Source organism: Pinus tabuliformis, chromosome 7, assembly GCF_031772625.1.
Source record: "Pinus tabuliformis cultivar Carrire ecotype Pingquan chromosome 7, CPIR1, whole genome shotgun sequence".
NCBI lineage: Eukaryota > Viridiplantae > Streptophyta > Pinopsida > Pinales > Pinaceae > Pinus > Pinus tabuliformis.
In genome coordinates, this window is record NC_142293.1 from 1,211,871,368 (window position 1) to 1,211,891,486 (window position 20,119).

At 36.4% G+C, this 20,119-nt stretch overlaps 1 pseudogene; it reads right to left on the reverse strand.

Annotated features, from left to right (window-relative positions):
• Positions 1–8,705: 8,705 nt before the first annotated feature.
• Positions 8,706–9,598, reverse strand: LOC149251769 (cytoplasmic tRNA 2-thiolation protein 1 pseudogene; annotated as a pseudogene).
• Between the last annotated feature and the right edge of the window lie 10,521 nt (positions 9,599–20,119).

Below are 20,119 nucleotides of genomic sequence, written 5' to 3' on the forward strand. Positions count from 1 at the left end.
ACAATGAGGCATAATTGCACAATTATGTTCACAAGAGGTTCCCACATCGAAATCATCCATTTCTCCATATCTCCAAAAAGCCTTGGACAATCATTCCAAGGTATTTGAGACTCCCAAAGGCCTCCCACCTATTCGTGATCATGATCATGCTATTAATTTGATTCCAGGAAGTGTTCCCCCAAACATCAGGCCTTACAAATATCCCTATGTCCAAATGAGTGAAATTGAATGTATGGTTGCAGAAATGCTAGAGGGTGGTGTAATTCAACCTAGTCAAAGTTCTTTCTTTGCTCCAGTAGTAGTGATTCACAAGAAGGATGGATCATGGTGCATGTGTCCAAATTATAAGTAGCTCAACAAGCTCAATATTAAAGATAAATTTCCCATTCCTGTCATTGATAAATTATTGGATCAATTTTATGGATCAATTTACTTCACCAAGTTGGATCTTTGTTCAGGATATCATTAAATCAGAATGAAGACTGAAAATATTCCAAAAACATCATTTATAACTCATGAGGGTTGTTATGAATTTTTGGTCATGCCTTTTGGCCTTACTAATGCACCTTCTACATTTCAAAGTTTGATGAATTCCATTTTCAAACCCTTCCTTAGAAAATTTGTGTTAGTATTTTTTGATAATATACTAATCTACAACAAGTCTTGGAAGGATCTTGTCCAACATGTTGACATGGTGCTCAAACTATTGGAGGAGAAATAATTGTATGCAAAAATATCCAAATATTTATTTAGAGTACAAGAGGTGGAATATCTGGGTCATATTGTATCTCATGAAGATGTTAAGGTAGACCCTAGAAAAATTAAAACCATTAAGGAATGGAAAATTCCCACATCCATAAAGAATCTACGAGGATTTCTTGGGTTGACAGAGTAATATCGCAAGTTTGTTAAGAATTATGGGAGAATAGCAGCACCTCTAACAACATTATTGAATAAAGATGCACTTTCATGGACCCTAGAAGCAACAAAGGCCTTTGAATATCTTAAAGAGGCAATGTACCAAGCACCAGTCTTAGCTACACCGAACTTCACAAAAACCTTTATTATGGAATGTGATGCCTCAGGAAATGGAATTGGTGTTGTTTTAATACAAGAAGAAAGACCCATTGCTTTAGAAACTCGTCCAATCAAAGGAAAGTATTTACACAAAGCTATTTATGAGAAGGAAATGTTGGCAATACTACATGCACTTAAGAAATGGCGACCCTACCTAATGGGAAGACACTTCAAGGTAAAAACAGATCATAACAAGCAGATAGATGATGTGACACAAATGCTTCAGAAGGAATAGGATGGGAAGCTTTATATGCTTGGTATTCTCTTTCAATTTTTTGAGTTGGGATGGTGGATCTCCTTGGAAATGATAGAATGGCAGAGGAGGGATTCTCTTGGATTTCTGCAGAGGTGGTATTCTATATTTTTGGAGATATGGGCATGTCCACTACCCAACTTTCTAGAAAACTTAATTCTTCCCATTTTATGACCTAGTATTCAATCTTCTGATTTTGAGCATCTGTAATGACTACAACACTTGACTTTGAATCTTGGTTGGGAGAACGTAAAACAATAGGATACAAGGTATTTGTATGTCAAAAACAACCCCTTGTATGTATTGAAATATTTGTTCTCTTTTTCTTCATATCAAATCTAGAGGTTTTGATCTGTACTTGCAGATTGTCTTTAATAAATTCATCAAAGACATAGACCAATAAATTTGGATAACAATCAAACCATATGATGCCAAGCTCTCTTCATAAACTTTGATTTTGAAATTGAACACATCAAGAGCAGTAAAAATTGTATTCCTAATTTTCTTAGCACATAAAATCTGCAAGAACAATCCCATCTAATGGTTATGGTACTCATTAGTTAATGGATCATCAACTGGAAATAGATGAGAGTCAAATGAGGTTTCTGATTTTTCTTTAGGAAAAAAACTAGGGAATTTATCTATTGATTTGTGAATAGAATGTAAGAGGATAGGGTAGCTAAACAATAGTGAAGAAGGAATGCCTTTATCTTTGGACTTAGAAGGCAGTTTTCCTAATTGTGAGGAAAGATCTTCAATCTTTGTATGGGTCAACACAAAAGCTTTGTGGATTTCATTTTTGACATCCTCAAACTATCCATCTATTTTTGCAGACAATGTTCTTTCTTCACTATGACCTTCTCGTACAAATCCTTCTATTGTAGAAATAGAAAACTAGAAATCATTCAGACTTTTATTTATACTGTTTATAGAGACTTGCAGAGACTCTACTTGTTCTTTTCGTGTATTTTATGTTGATGCATGCATATCTAAACCTTTCAAAGCAGTATTGGTCCAATTTACTTGTTCACTAAATCTTTGTATTCTTACCTCTATTCATATGGCTGAGTCATCTTTGAGGATTAAAGGTACTTCTTTAACAACCTTCCAAGTTTCTTCAAGGATGATTCCTTTATATGGAGGAAACGTAGAGGTGGAGGAAACGTAGAGGTGGATTCTATCTTAATACCATCACAAGTTGTCTAATGGTGTTTAGAAGAAGATTTTGTTGATAACATTTGTAAATGCATGTCTTCTTCTTGCTTCTTCCATTCATAAAAAGAAATCCATGAATCTGTATAATCCATATATTCCTTCCATCTTAATGAAATATTTGTTTCTTCTGCTAGGGATGTAGTCAAATTGAATTCCCTAGCATCTAGATGAGTAAATAAATCCCAATTTATCATTCTTTTCATCCATTTTGAATTTACTTTATACTTAGGACAACCTTCCATGAGAGAGAAGAACTTAAACACCTCACGCTTAGATGGCCTTTTGCAGTCACTTGGGATAGGGTTCTGAAATCACCTTAATAGTATGAGATAGTCCATTTGTTCCAAATACCCTAATCCATATCTAGGCATATCTGGCAGCCTCATTTTGCTAAAAAATTATATTAGCCTTGGATCTTCATTTTTGAGGGATGGAAGTTCATGTATCATCATGTGGAAATGAGATGTCACTGCATTTTGGATTTGGACAAGAATCGTTTAACAGAGCAGATGGAGCTTCTCTTATCCTGGGATTGTGATTTCTATGGGAGCTAATATGTACAATGGGACTTTATATTTACTAATGTTTGAAATGCAAGACACTTGATTACTAAATTTGAAAAATTTAAAATTTGTGCAAGCTCAAATAACTCAATGTGGGAACAATATATACAGGCAGATAGATGATGTGACGCAGACACTTCAGAAGGAATAGGATGGGAAGCTTTATATTCTTGGCATTCTCTTTCAATTTTTTTAGTTGGGATGGTGGATCTCCTTGGAAATGATAGAATGGCGGAGTTGGGATTCTCTTGGTTTTGCGCAGAGGTGATGTTCTGTATTTTTAGAGATCTGGGCATGTCCACTACCCAAATTGCTGGAAAACTTGATTCTTCCCATTTTATGACCTGGTGTTCAATCTTCTAATTTTCACCATCTGTAATGACTACAAGGTATTTTTATGCCGAAAACAACCCCTTGTGTGGATTGAAATATTTTTTCTCTTTTTCTTCATATCAAATCCATAGGTTTTGATCTGTAGTTGTAGAATGTCTTTAATACATTCATCAAAGAGATAGACCGAGATATTTGGATAACAATCAAACCATACTAGCCCATTGGACAGGGGAGAAACAATCCTACCAAGCAGGGAATCAGTATAATTATTATGAGTGAGGCCTCTTATAGTTGCTCAGGTGAATGTGTTTAATCCTCTGTGAGTTAAAGCAGAGATCCCGACTCTTATACAACCAAGATTGACATATGAAGTATTATGTTTGTGTGCTTCCTGTTGAAGTTCTTTGGGATCTAACTGAGGAATGGTTCGGATGGCTTCTGAGTTTTCCTGAATTTAATTAACGCATTCTTTAATAAAGACTCTTGTTACAAATTTGAGATGAAATACAGAGAGATCAGAGTACACTTCTGAGGGGCTAATATTAGGAAGCTTCCAGCATGATGAAGGTTGGCTTTCTACAATCTTTAACTCAACTGAATTTATTATAGATGTCGATGCATTATGAAATAGACTTTGCATATCAAGATTTTCTGTTTTTTGTTCATTCTCTTGAACTTCACGAAAAAAGATAAATTTGGGTCCAGCTTCCATTAGGTGGGGGGGGAAAAGGAATCCAATAGTACTATTGATACTGACTAGTGTCTTTTACTTATATTTGCTTAGATGTGGATCAAACTACACCAGTCGTCGAAGATGTGCTCTGAGTCTCATAGAATCGTCTAATAAAGTTTTATAATAATGACTTTTTGGAATAGGGAATCTTCCTAAAAGTATACAAAGTGGAGATGTAAGACATCCCACGATACCTTTATTTACATAGTGGAGATATTATCGGAATCCCACGATATCGATCACACTCATCATCAAGTGACTATACTTTTACATTATTTCACACAGTGGATGCTTTTATCATGCAAAGCCCACGAGAAACGAATGTATGTACAATAGTTATGTGCCCAACATATTTGTGCCCGAGAATATTTATTTGGAATATCTTCCATTGGTGCCCCATGCTTTAGAAAATATGAGTTGAACTATCATGGGCTTCCCAAGCACTATTTAATGCTTTATTTTCATCATGACTAACCATTGGTGATGTTTATCCATAAAATCCAAAAGAATCTCATCATCTATGAATCCGTTTAAATCTGCTACAGTTTTACAAGGCTGGTTAAAGCAATCCATACATTCTTCGCATGCTTGTATGTAATCTAATTGGAAATAAATGGGGTCCATATCATTTTTGTTGATGCCGAACCAACAATTTTCCACAGGTGTGTGGAATCCTACAAAGAAAAACTATTCAAATATTGAGAAAGAGGTAAAAGCTACTTGGAATTTCATTGACAAATTTGATATACACCTAATAAACAAAAGATTTCTTCTCAGAACTGATACTTTAGCCATGAAGAAGGTGTTAACCAAAAACATCAAGAAACCAAGAGAGTTGAAGTTTGCATGATGCCAAGCTCTCTTCACAAACTTTGATTTTGAAATTGAACACATCAAGGGCAGTAAAAATTATATTCCTGATTTTCTCAGCATAGAAAATCTTCAAGAACAATCCCATCTAATGGTTATATTACTCGCTAGTTAATGGATCATCAACTGGCAATAGATGAGAGTTAAATGAGGTTTCTGATTTTTCTTTCGGAAACAAATTGGTAAATTTATCTATTGATTTATGGATAGAATGTAAGAGGATAGGATGGCTAAACAATAGTGAAGAAGGAATGCCTTTATCTTTGGACATAGAAGACAGTTTTCCTAATTGTGAGGAAAGATCTTCAATCTTTGTATGGGTCAACACAAAAGCTTTGTGGATTTCATTTTTGACATCCTCAAATTGTCCATCTATTTTTGCAGACAATGTTCTTGCTTCACTATGACCTTCTCGTACAAATCCTTCTATTGTAGAAATAGAAAACTAGAAATCATTCAGACTTTTATTTATATTGTTTATAGAGACTTGCAGAGACTCTACTTGTTCTTTTTGTGCATTTGATACTGATGCATGCATATCTAAACCTTTCAAAGCAATATTGGTCCAATTTCCTTGTTCACTGAATCTTTGTATTCTTACCTCTATTCCTATGGCTGAGTCATCTTTGAGGATTAAAGGTACTTCTTTAACAACCTTTCATGTTTCTTCAAGGATGATTCCTTTATATGGAGGAAAAGTAGAGGTGGATTCTATCTTACTACCATCACAAGTTGTCTAATGATGTTTAGAAGAAGATTTTGTTGATAACATTTGTAAATGCATGTCTTCTTCTTGCTTCTTCCATTCATAAAAAGAAATCCATGAATCTGTATAATCCATATATTCCTTCCATCTTAATGAAATATTTGTTTTTTTTGTTAGGGATGTATTCAAATTGAATTCCCTAGCATCTGGATGAGTAAATAAATCCCAATTTATCATTCTTTTCATCCATTTTGAATTTACTTTATACTTAGGACAACCTTCCATGAGAGAGAAGAACTTAAACATCTCACGCTTAGATGGCCTTTTGCAGTCACTTGGGATAGGGTTCTGAAATCCCCTTAGTGGGCTAAGATAGTCCATTTGTTCCAAATACCCAAATCCATATCTAGGCATATCTAGCAGCCTCATTTTGCTAAAAAATTATGTTAGCCTTGGATCTTCATTTTCGGGGGATGGAAGTTCATGTATCATCATGTGGAAATGAGATGTCACTGCATTTTGGATTTGGACAAGAATCATTTAACAGAGCAGTTGGAGCTTCTCCTATCTTGGGACTGTGATTTCTATGGGAGCTAATATGTACAAGGGGCTTTATATTTACTAATGTCTGACATGCAAGACACTTGATTACTAAATCTGAAAATTTTAAAATGTGTGCAAGCTCAAATAACTCAACGTGAAAACAATATATACAGGCAGATAGATGATGTGACGTAGATGCTTAAGAAGGAATAGGATGGGAAGCTTTATATTCTTGTCATTCTCTTTCAATTTTTTTAGTTGGGATGGTGGATTTCCTTGGAAATGATAGAATGGCAGAGTTGGGATTCTCCTAGTTTTGTGCAGAGGTGATGTTCTGTATTTTTGGAGATCTGGGCATGTCCACTACCCAAATTTCTAGAAAACTTGATTCTTCCCATTTTATGACCTGGTGTTCAATATTCTGATTTTTAGCATCTATAATGCCTACAAGGTATTTGTATGCCGAAAACAACCCCTTGTATGAATTGAATTATTTGTTCTCTTTTTCTTCATATCAAATCCAGAGGTTTTGATCTGTAGTTGTAGAATGTCTTTAATACATTCATCAAAGACATATACCGAGCTATTTGGATAACAATCAAACCATACTAGCCCATTGGACAAGGGAGAAGCAATCCCACCAAGCAGGGAGTCAGTGTACTTGTTATGAGTGAGGTCTCTTATAGTTGCTCAGGGGAATGTGTTTAATCCTCTGTGAGTTAAAGCAGAGATCTCGACTCTTATACAACCAAGATTGACATATGAAGTATTATATTTGTAGGCTTCCTATTGAAGTTCTTTGGGATCTAACTGAGGAATAGTTTGGATGGCTTCTGTATTTTCCTGAATTTGATTAACACATACTTTAATAAAGACTCTTGTTACAAATTTGAGATGAAATACAGAGAGATTAGAGTACACTTCTGAGGGGCTGATATTAGGAAACTTCCAGCATGATGAAGATTGGCTTTCTACAATCTTTAACTCAGCTGAATTTATTATAGATGTCGACGCATTATGAAACAGACTTTTCATATCAAGATTTTCTTTTTTCTGTTCATTCTCTTGAACTTCACAAAAAAAAAAAAAAAAAGAAGAAGATAAATTTGGGTCCAGCTTCCATTTTTAACTGAGAAGAAGTTATAGAATTACCTGGAGAACGAGAAGTTACTGGATCCTGTTAGCGCTTGAGATTTCACCCTAGGCTGAGGAAGGTAAACCTTCAAGGCAACATCAAACCATTTCACCTCGTAGCTAGCCCTATGGGGTATGAGAAGGCTCTCTCTGGTCAAACTCGGTAAAATCTTCAATGGCGAGATGACCCACAAAAGTAACACTGATATTAGGCTAGTAAATTGATTAGAATGATTGATTTGGGGGTTTTAATTAAATAACGGGGTTTTTCTGGGCTGCTTGGGCAAAATCACAGCTTCAAACAGAGAAATATAATGAACAACACAGGTTGACGACTGAGGCAAGGTAGGCAAGGAATTTAGCATCAAATCTAGATTTTTTTAAATGGGATGGCAAGACTGGTGAGGAGCTAAGGAGGGCAAATAATACTTTGAATCCTCCTTAAACAGAAGAAAACATTGAATTGAACAAACTTAAAAGTGGAGCATGGCAGGCATGAATTCTCACTTTAACACTTCATTTGTTCAGCTAGAAATGATCGTGAAATGAAATGAAACATAACAGTTTACATGTGAGACAAAGGGAAAACTTATGCTAAATTAACATACCACATGAATCTCAGAAGTTAGAGCTGTGAAATTTTCATTAAACATCCCTGCAGAAAACTGTACATTGAAAGCTCTGTTCCAGCACTCAGCACTCAGAAAAAACTCCCCTCTAACTCTCCCCTACAAATGAATTTTTTAATACAATAAATACATGCTGCTAAGGAAAAACAAATCGACTCCCTAAAACCTCTACGCTGTTTCACCTGAAATTACATAAAATTATGAAAGGGCGTTTCATCTATTCTAAACATGGAACAGCGTTCCTCTACATCTTTTGATAATTGGCCAATTAAGAGATACATCTGGAGCGCAGATCTCCATAGGACCAGGATTGGAAATCTTAAACCAAATCGCAATTTTTGGATGTGATAGATAGCCCTGATTTAAGTTCGGTTTGCCAGGCTGCATTTGCCATTTTAATAAAACAACTTTAAGCTAAAATCCTGTCCTTTCAGCTCATGGTGACAACTGTACTGAGAGAGATTTGCGTGGTTGGGTTGCATTCGATAGCCCACAATCCACCTTCTAAGAGCCACATCGCCTGCAATCCCACAAAATCTCCAAAGAATCCCAACAATCTTTGGCGAAAATCATGGAACAAACTCCTGTCTGTCGCAGGCTCCCCATTACTGAAACTCATCATCTGTGCACGTTGAAAGTGACTTTCTTGTTATAGAGCTGTGCAGAGGAGGGGTGCTACTCCATCTGTAGCAGGCATAATTTTTAAAGCATGGCGTCCCCTAGTTCGATTAATTCCACGTTTTGGAAGGCCTCGGTTCAAACCATCTATTAAAACACATGCTTTGCACCATTTCTGGCTGGAAATATAACCACAGCGCTCACATACACCTTGTTCTGGCATTTTTGCTGAAGAAGAAACGCGAAAATTCTCACCTGATCTAATTATGTCAAGGATTGCTCTTGGTCTGATTTGTTCTAAATCTTTAATAAAATCACGAGCAAAGCCTCGATATGCATTTGGTGAATAAATGCATTCGGTAGAGAAGTAATCAAGCTTCTTGAAATATGCATACATGACGATCTCCTTTTCATATGTATATTTAAAAGGCTTGCATCTTGGAATAGATCCATCTTCCCCTGTTGTTATCAATGTGCATCTACTTAGCCTGGCAATATCTCCACGAAGAATATTTAATAGTACAGTCTCTGCTATATCATCTGCATTGTGACCAGTTGCAATTTTATCTGCTCTTACCATTGCAGCCCCTCTATCTAAAGCCTGGCGACGAAAAACTCCACAAAATGTACATAATTATGTCGTTTAGTGATGCCTTCATCTATTGATAGCAAGAACAGATCTAGACCATAATTGTGTCGTTTATTCAACTCTGTCAAGACATGTGCTAGAACAGTGGAGTCTTTACCACCAGAAGCTCCAATAGCAACACGTTCTCCTGGTCTGAAAAGGTGGTTCTCGATAATAACCTTGTGAATCTCTTCTTCAAAGGCAAAATAAAAGCATTCCCTGCATACCTGTTGTTGAGTCTTGGGTCTTCTCAGAGCAGCTCTCTTTTGTGCACATATGTCGCACTGGCGTCCCATTTTCTTGCAAAGAGAACAACCCCCAGAAGCACGAATTTTACACTGTCTTCCATGACGAAAAAGGCCTTTTACTCTGCGGCAATTTGTATATAATGCCTTTAAATAAAGACAGTGTTTTCATAAATAGTATTGTCTCACTCTGATCACTGATCAATAAATACAGGTTACTTCACCTACAATAGATATCTTCTTGGCATATTGGTCCTTCCCATGAGACCTAGAATACGGGAATCTCAGCGTACCATTTTAAATAATCTATAGCTTGGATGGTACATTAATAGACCATAATGGGCTGTCCTTTAGTGGTTTGAAATCCCCAGAAGAACTACACACTTGCAGAAAGAATCTTAATGTTCTACAATCTGGTGGAACAAGAAGGTGAGATACATAAAAGGCTTCTACCACTGCAGCTCCCAAATGTTCCACTGTGTTTGTAATAGGGCTGTTTCCTCTCAAATTGTGAGCTTGTAACTGTTCTATTTTTTCCACATATAGATCATATCTCAGGAAGGTAGGACCAATTTCAACATTTGAACAATCAGGTCCCATTTTCAGTCGCCAGACTAAGTTTGTACTCAGCATTATTTGTCCTGTGGATGTCATATCCCAGGAGATGTCATTACCGCTAAAGTCCCATGAACCTGACTGAGAAACATTCTGGTTGTGATTTGAAGAGGTTAGAGTAACGTGTCCAAGGGATCCATGATATGATAACTTCTCACTGCTTTCTATTGGAAAAGAAGATTCAAACCCAGTAGATACAGCATTCTGCTTTTCTAAAGGCTCATTTGCCTTTGATTGCTAATGATATTTCTGAATTGTGCTTGTGCAGATAGGAGCTTTGAAGTCGCTGCTGCCTTTTGAAGAGCTGGAGCATAAATTACATAATTTAAATCAATACATTAAATGATTTCTTCTTCAAAACAGGGTTTTGAAGAAGAATAAATCTCTAACATGAGACAGAGTCTAACAGATCCGATAACAATTTGTCACAGAAGCTTCCTCCGACAAAGAATGAAGCTTGCAGATGAAAATTATTATGGATTAAGCTACCTAAACCTTCAGGCCAATCCAATGCAAACGCACTCTTCCAACGACCTCTTGCCTATACAATCAAACTACACTCGAGGATTCTAAGCGAACCTCAGATGAACCTTAGACGAACTTCACTGAATCACAAAAAGTTTATGTGTAGAGATATAACACAGAATGAAACTTCTTCTTTCTATTAAAAAACTGGATATTATAAACATATGGGTACTACAAACAGATCCGAAGATCGACAAGACACAATACTATATCAGGCCAAGCCAGAGATTGACTGCAAAGGCATTTACCAGTTATACTAGCTCATTATAAGCTTAGAACTAGAGGCTTCTTGGCCTATTATAGACTCCATCTATGAACCAGAGTAGTCTAAACCAAAGGACTCTTTTCCTATGAGTTCATCCACTTTAGGTTCTCACCAAGCTCACAGGTCCTGATGCACTGGATTCTCAAACTTTCAACTCCTAGACCCTTACACACTGAGATCTCTCAATATCTCCCAAACTCTCGATGCCCCAAATGGTTCTCCTCCCCTTTGTTTATTAAAAGTTGGTGGGGGGGGGAATCCTATGGTACTATTTGTAGAAATTCTCTACAAATATCTCTCTAAGTCCATGTAGAAAATTTGACTGTAGATTAAACCGATAATGAAATATAACCAAAGCAAAATACTATAACCTACTTCTACTATCAATTTGTGAAAGCTTAAAGATTGAGCTAAATCAAGTTGAACAATATAACCAAAAGAAGAATAATCAATCGCACAATACACATGAAAATACTTTGGGGAAAGCCTCAGCTAAAAACCCCACTATCTATATTATCATACAAGGTGGAAATACATAGGAATTATACAAAGCCTTAGCTCTCACAGCTAGCCAGCTCTTAGTACAATCCTCACAGATGCTCACAGGCAATCCTAGCTTCTCACAAGCCTTCCTCTCTGCCCTCCAAGCTCCTATTTCCTTGCGTTGTTCCTCTGGGATGATCTCCTTCAACCAAGTGGAAAAACTCGATTTACCAAGTGGATGATCTCCTGATCTCACACACTGTTAGAACTGCACAATCCTCAAGGAATGATTCCTTCTGCATGCATGAGTTTTCTTTATAGGAAAACACATGCAACTGATAGTACATTGTCCTTGTCTTTAATCTCAACTGGGTCTTTCTCAGAATAGACATGCATGAGTTTCTGATGAGGGAATCTTTAGTTAACTGGAGTACATTAGTTGAGTGCATGCATGCATCAGCCGACTGTTAACTCTCTATTAGTTCCTAAAACAGTTTGGAACTAATTTAATTGGACTTAACTCAGTAAACTAAGTTAACTAATTACAACTCAAATATAACTCAATCTTATCTCCTTAATTTAAGGGATAATTCTTGCATGACTTCATAAAGACTTCTAACTTGAATGTTTCCAACTAATTAATTCAAAATAACTTAATTAATTATTTCGAAGTAGTTGCTAAGACTAAATTCAATTTTAATTCACAATTTAATTCAAGGACAAATTAAATTGGAATATTCTTGTTGCCACATTTCAACACTCCCTCTCAACAAGAAAGGGATTATTTGCACTTTGACAATTCCTTTGTCAAAATGTCAGCATCTTGCTCCTCTGTCGAAATATACTACAGCAACATGATCCTCCCATCGTCAGCAGCTTGTTTTACCTTGTAAAGCCAACGAGAACTCACAACTGACTTGTTCTCTAGTCTCGAAACCACGTCCCAAAAACTATTACGAACTATGGAGTCATACTCCTCCACCATAGCATCAACCCAAATCAGTTGCTGCACTGCTTCCTCAAAGGAATACGGCTCGGTCTAAATACATTCCCCTGCAAGGGCCATGTATCCAGCGTACCTCTCAGGTGACCTCCTCTTGCTGCACTAAGAAAATGGTTCTCCCACATTCTCTCTCGCATCCTTCAACAATTTGTCAGCTTCTCTTGTGCGCTTCCATCCATCTCTGGAAGACTCTTCTTGAGTGGATGTCTCCACTCTTGGAACCTCTGCAGGCGGCTGCTCTACATCAGTCTGAGGCTCCTCTTCCTTAGGAACCAATATTTCCTCCACAGCCTGTAGTTGGAGCTCCCTCTCAAGGGAAACTCGCATGGCCTTCTGCTCATCAAACTTGAGATCTCTACGAACCACTGTCCTCCGACTAGTAGGCAAGTACACCCGATAGTTGTGAGGTGTATCAATGTACCCCACAAATATCCCTAACTTTGTTATTGGCTTAAGCTTCTTCTATGAATCCTTTGTCCCAAGGCAATATGCTGATGAGCCAAAGATCCTAAAGTGACCCACATCTGGTCTCTTACTGGAGAAAGCTTCCTCTGGTGTCTTCATCCCAAGTATGTGATGCGGGCTTTTATTTTGCAAATAGACCATTGTGTTACATGCCTCAACCCACAAGTGAAGTGGTAGGCCTTGGTCATGCAACATTGCCCGTGTTGCCCCTACAATAGTTATGTTCTTCCTCTCAGCCACCCCATTCTGTTGTGGGTTATGAGGTGTCATTAACTCTCGTTTAATTCCTTCCGCTGCATAGAAGTCCTTAAACTCTTGAGAGACATATTCTCCACCGTTGTCGCTTCTCAAGGCCTTGATCTTCTTCCCTGACTCTTTCTCGACCAAAGCTTTGAACTCACAAAGCTTTGTTAAGGTTAGGTCCTTCTTCTGCATGAAATAAATCCAGCATTTACGAGAATAGTCATCAATGAAAATCACAAAATACCTTTGCTTCGTTGTGGATTCCATCGAGAATGGTCCACACACATCAGTATGAACTTTCTCTAAGATAGCCTTTGCTTGACTGTCTTGATCATGAAAGGAAGACTTGATGTACTTTCCCAAGGTACAACCTTTGCATATGTCAACTTGCTCAAGTTTACCTTTGGGAAGTCCTGTAGATATCTGTTACATTATCTTCAAAGCCCATGATGCAAATGGCCCAACTGCTTGTGCCACAACTCGCCAATGTCTTGGCATTGCACCAATTCTGTTTTCGTACTCAATGCTGCACAATCATCTACCTCTAGTTTATAGAGATTCTTCACTCAAAACCCTATCCTCTTGGTCTAACCCATGGCTATATGTCTTAGGAAAACCTTTCCTTTACTGAAGACAACGTCGTAGCCTTTGTCCTCCAACATCGCGACTGATACCAAGCTCTTCTTTAGTCCAGGCACATACATCACATCAATCAAGGTGATAGGAGTTCCATGCTCCCTTTGAAAAGCAACCATGCCCACTCCTGAAACACTATACTTTCCATCATCACCCATCTCTATGTGCATCTTGAGGTATTTCTCCTCCAAGGCACTGAATAAACTTTTATCATCGGTCATGTGGAATGAGGCTCCATTGTCAATATACCATACACAACCCATCATCGATGACGCCATGCATGCGATGAGGGTAAAGTCCATTTTGAACTAAGAGGCTAATGCCTCACCTTCCGATCCTTCTGAGAATACCTTCTTGGACTTCTTCGATGGGAAATTAGTCGCATAATGTCCCATCTCAATTGAAGTATGATATGAATTCGATTTGCACCTGCGACCCTGAAATTCAAACTTCGAATTCTCTTCTCAGTATATTGTTCACAGCTCCGATACCATGTAGAAATACCTCAAACTCTCTACAAATCTCGCTCTAAGACCATGTAGAAAATCTGACTGTAGATTAACCCGATAATGCAATATAACCAAAGCAGAATATTATAACCTACTTCTACTATCAATTTGCGAAAGCTTAAAGATCGAGTTGAATCGAGCTGAAAAATATAATCAAAAGAAGAATAATCAATCACACAATACACATGAAATTACTTTGGGGAAAGCCTCAGCTAAAAACCCCACTATCTGTATTATCATATAAGATGGGAAATACATAGGAATTATACAAAGCCTTAGCTCTCACAGCTAGCCAGCTCTTAGTACAATCCTCACAAATGCTCACAGGCAGTCTTGGCTTCTCACAAGCCTTCCTTTATGCCCTCCAAGCTCCTATTTCCTTGCATTGTTCATCTGGGATGATCTATTTCAACCAAGTGGAAAAACTCAATTTACCAAGTGCATGATCTCTTGATCTCACACATTGTCAGAACTCCACAATCCTCAAGGAATGATTCCTTCTGCATGCATGAGTTTTCTTTATAGGAAAACACATGCAACTGATAGTACATTGTCCTTGTCTTTAATCTCAACTGGGTCTTTCTCAGAATAGACATGCATGAGTTTCTGATGAGGGAATCTTCAGTTAACTGGAGTACACTAGTTGAGTGCATGCATGCATCAACTGACTATTAACTCTCTATTAGTTCCTCAAACAGTTTGAAACTAATTTAACTGGACTTAAATCAGTAAACAGAGTTAACTAATTACAACTCAAATATAACTCAATCTTATCTCCTTAATTTAAGGGATAACTCTTGCATGACTTCAGAAAGACTTCTAACTTGAATTTCTCCAACTAATTAAGTCAAAATAACTTAATTAATTATTTCCAAGTAGCTATTAAGACTAAATTCGATTTTAATTCACAATTTAATTCAAAGACAAATTAAATTGGAATATTCTTGTTGCCACATTTCAACACTAGTCGTACTAACCAGTGTCTTTTCCATAGATGCTCTGAGATGTGGGTCAAACCGCACCAATCGTCAGATAAGTGCTCCAAGTCTCAAAGAATCGTCTGATAATGTTTTGTAATAATTACTTTTTGGGACAGGGAATCGTCCTAAAAGTATACAAAGTGGAGATGTAAGGCATCCCATGATACCTTTATTTACATAGTGGAGATATTATTGGAATCCTATGATACGAGTCACACTCATCGTCGGGTGACTAGACTTTTACAATATTTCACACAGTGGATGTTTTTATCTTGCGAAGCCCACAAGAAACGAATATATGCACAATATTTATGTTCCCAACATATTTGTGATATGGAACCTTTGTTTGGCATGTCTTCCACTATTGTCCCATGCTTTAGAAAAGATGCGTCGAACTATAATGGGCTTCCCAAGTACTATTTGAGGCTTTAACTTCGTCATGACTAATCATTGGTGTTGTTTAGACATAAAATCCAAAAGAATCCCATCATCTATGAATCTGTTTAAATCTGCTACAGTTTTACAAGGCTGGTGAAAGCAATCCATACATTCTTCATATGGTTTACCATAATCTCATTGGAAATAAATGGGGTCCATAGTAGTTTTGTTGATGTCGAACCAACAATTTTCCTTAGGTGTGTGTAACCCTACAGAGAAAAACTATTCAAATATTGAGAAAAAAGTAAAATATGCCTGGAATTGCATTGATAAATTTGATATACACCTAATAAACAAAATATTTATTCTTAGAATTGATGCTTCATCCATGAAGGTGTTAACCAAATACATCAAGAAACCAAGAGAGTCAAAGTTTGTGCGATGGAAAGCTCTCTTCACAAAATTTAATTTTGAAATTGAACACATCAAGGGCAGTAAAAATTGTATTCCTTATTTTCTTAGCAGAGAAAATCTCCAAGAAAAATCCCATCTAATGGTTATAGTACTAGTTGGGCAATGGACCATAAATTGGGAGTAGATGAGAGGCAAATGAGGATTCTGATTTTTCTTTAGGAAACAAACTGGGAAATTTATCTATTAATTTCTGGATAGAATGTACAAGGACAGAATGGCTAAGCAATAGTGGAGAAGGAATGTCTTTATCTTTGGACATAGAAGACAATTTTTCCAATTGTGAGGAAAGATCTTCAATCTTTGTATGGGCCAGCAAAAAAGCTTTGTGGATTTCATTTTTGATTTCCTAAAACTATCCATCTATTTTTGCAAACAATGTTCTTACTTCACTATGACCTTCTCATACAAATCCTTCTATTGTAGAAACAGAAAACTCGAAATCATTAAGACTTTTATTTATACTGTTTACAAAGACTCTACTTGTTCTTTTGTGCATTTGATGTTGATGCATGCATATATAAACCTTTCAAAGTAGTATTGGTCCAATTTACTTGTTCACTGTCTCTTTGTATTCTTCCCTCTATTCATATGGTTGAGTAATCTTTGAGGACTAAAGGTACTTCTTTAACCACCTTTCCTGTTTCTTCAAGGACGATTCCTTTATATGGAGGAAAAGTAGAGGTGGATTCTATATTACTACCATCACAAGTTGTCTAATGGCGTTTAGAAGAATATTTTGCTAATAACATCTGTAAATCCATGGTTTATTCTTGCTTCTTCCATTCATAAAAGGAAATCCATGAATCTGTATAATCCATATATTCCTATCATCTTAATGAAATATTTGTTTTTTTGTTAGGGATGTAGTCAAATTGAATTCCTTGGCATCTGGATGAGTAAATAAATCCCAATTTATCATTCTTTTCATCCAGTCTGAATTTACTTTATACTTAGGACAACCTTCCATGAGAGAGAAGAACTTAAACATCTCAGGCTTAGATGGCCTTTTGCAGTCACTTGGGACAGGGTTCTGAAATCGGCTTGATGGGATGAGATGGTCCATTTGTTCCAAATACCCTAATCCATATCTAGGCATACCTGGTGGCCTCATTTTGCTAAACATTTATGTTAGCCTTGGATCTTCATTTTTGAGGGATGGAAGTTCATGTATCATCATGACAATATCATGTGGAAATGAGATGTCACTGCATTTTGGATTTGGACAAGAATTGTTTAATAGAGCAGATGGAGCTTCTCCTGTCCTAGGATTATGATTTCTATGGGAGGTAATATGTACAAGAGACTTTATATTTACTAATGTCTGACAAGCAAGACACTTGATTACTAAATCTGAAAAATTTAAAATTTGTGCAAGCTCAAATAACTCAATGTGGGAACAGTCTATACATGCAGATAGATGATGTGACGCAGATGCTTTAGAAGGAATAGGATGGGAAGCTTTATATTCTTGGCATTCTCTTTCAATTTTTTGAGTTGGGATGGTGGATCTCCTTGGAAATGATAGAATGGCAAAGGAGGGATTCTCTTGGATTTGTGTAGAGGTGATGTTCTATATTTTTGGAGATCTGGGCATGTCGACTACCCAACTGTTTGGGATTTACTTACTAAGGTATGTTAAGCTTTTAATTCCTTTATCAACCCGAGAAAGTACACTTAGAGGCACTCATCTAATGTATATAGATCTAGAAGGATCTAGGATTCTAATGATAGCCTTGTGAAATGAAATTAACATTGCTCTCTTACAAGATGTCCTGATAATGATCCAGGTGGATTAGGTCCTTCTTTTTCTTTTCAAGCACTTAAGCATCAATTTAGATGAAAATAAATCTAATGAAATTCTGATTGCTTAGGTAACAAAAACAGAGTATTAATTCCTTTGTGAGGGGTTCTACAATTCGTTACAAGAATTTGGTTCTATAGATTCCCTTCCAAAGCAATTTCTAAAACTTAGCTATTCAAAGCAATATTCAAAGATGAGTAGCCCTAGAAATCAAATAGTAAGTGATTCTTTTGCAATATTCATTCAACTAATTACTAATTGAATTATGCATTCCAAATCATGAATTATCAATTAACTCTGAAATCAAAATCATGAGATAAAAAGCATGTTTGTTAATCCTTAAGATGGATATTGGTTGAGTCCTTTTACAAGGCTCTTTCACAACAAATACAATTATTTCAATTAACAACTTTTAATGGCATAAACTTGCAGAACATAAATGAAATAACAAACTCTAAATATCAGTTTTATCAATGCAATTTAGAAAGAAAACTAAATAAGGAGTGTACCAACCCTTCCACACTTCGCAAGCACACTGTAAGCTAACTCAAGTGAAGAATATTATTGGATCTGAAAGCATAGGCTAAACTCAATGTTGTAGCTCTGAATTTAAAAATCGAAAGTCACACATAGGTTGTTCCAAGTTCTTCATAAATCAAAAACTAAACTATCTAGTTCTCCCTTTGAGCTATTTATCACCAATTTCCATAACAAAAAGAAACTATTCATCCTCCCTAATATCCTAATGAAATCTTATCAGTTACATCAAAGGAGGTCGAAATTGGTTCAAGTCCTCCATTTAGTCAAAAATATCAAAGAAAATAGAAATTTTGTTCACAAAATCTGGAAATTTTGTTGAAGTGGCTGGGTTTGACCAGCGTTGACTGGACACCTATTTCCTTCAAATCCAAAAGTGGATAGGTAATCCACCATCCATGTACATTTAGCTTCATGCCCACAATCTTCAAATTCGCCAACCTATTATGCAACATGTCAAACCATGGAGCAATTACAGGAAGTTACAACTTCTTGTAATTTTCTGGAAAATGTCATTTTTAACACAATAATTTCAAAAATTAATTTCAAAATAAAAATAATGATAATGACATCATATCATTTAGTTTCTAAGGGTTATGGATGAAATATGAAGGTTAGATGGTCAAAAATGATGAACAAAAGAGGATTTTTAAGTGAAATGGACAGTCATAAGTTGATACCAACACCAACTTTCTGGAAAACTTAATTCTTCCCATTTTATGACCTGGTGTTCAATCTTCTGATTTGAGCATCTGTAATGACTACAACACTTGACTTTGAATCTTGGTTGGGAGAACGTAACACAGTAAGATACAAGGTATTTGCATGCTGAAAACAACCCCTTATATGGATTGAAATATTTGTTCTCTTTTTCTTCATATCAAATCCAGAGGTTTTGATATGTAGTTGAAGAATGTCTTTAATACATTCATTAAAGGCATAGATCGAGAAATTTGGATAACAATGAAACCATACTAGCCCATTTGACAGGGGAGCAACAATCCCACAAAGCAGGGAGTGAGTGTACTTGTTATGAGTGAGGTCTCTTATAGTTGCTAAGACGAAAGTGTTTAATCCTCTATGAATTAAATCAGAGATCCTGACTCTTATACAACCAAGATGGACCAATGAAGTATTATGTTTTTGGGCTTCCCATTGAAGTTCTTGAGGATCTAACAGAGGAATGGTTTGGATGGCTTCTGTGTTTTCCTGAATTTGAGTAACACGTTCTTTAATAAAGACTCTTGTTACAATTTTTAAAAGAAATACAGAGAGATCATAGTACACTTTTGAGGAGCTGATATTAGGAAGCTTCCATCATGATGAAGGTTGGCATTCCACAATATTTAGCTCAACTGAATTTATTATAGACGATGACGCATTATGAAACAAACTTTACATATCAAGATTTTCTGTTTTTTTCATTCTCTTGAACTTGAAAAAAAGAGATACATTTGCGTCGACCTTCCATTTTTAACTAAGAAGAAGTTATAAAGTTACCCGGAGAACCAGAAGTTACTAGCTCTTATACTAATTTGTCACGGAGGCTTCCTCCGATTAAGAATGAAGCTTGCAAATGAAAATTATTCTGGATTGAGCTACACGAACCTCCAAGCAAATCCAATTCAAATGCACTCTTTCAATGACCTCTTTCCTAT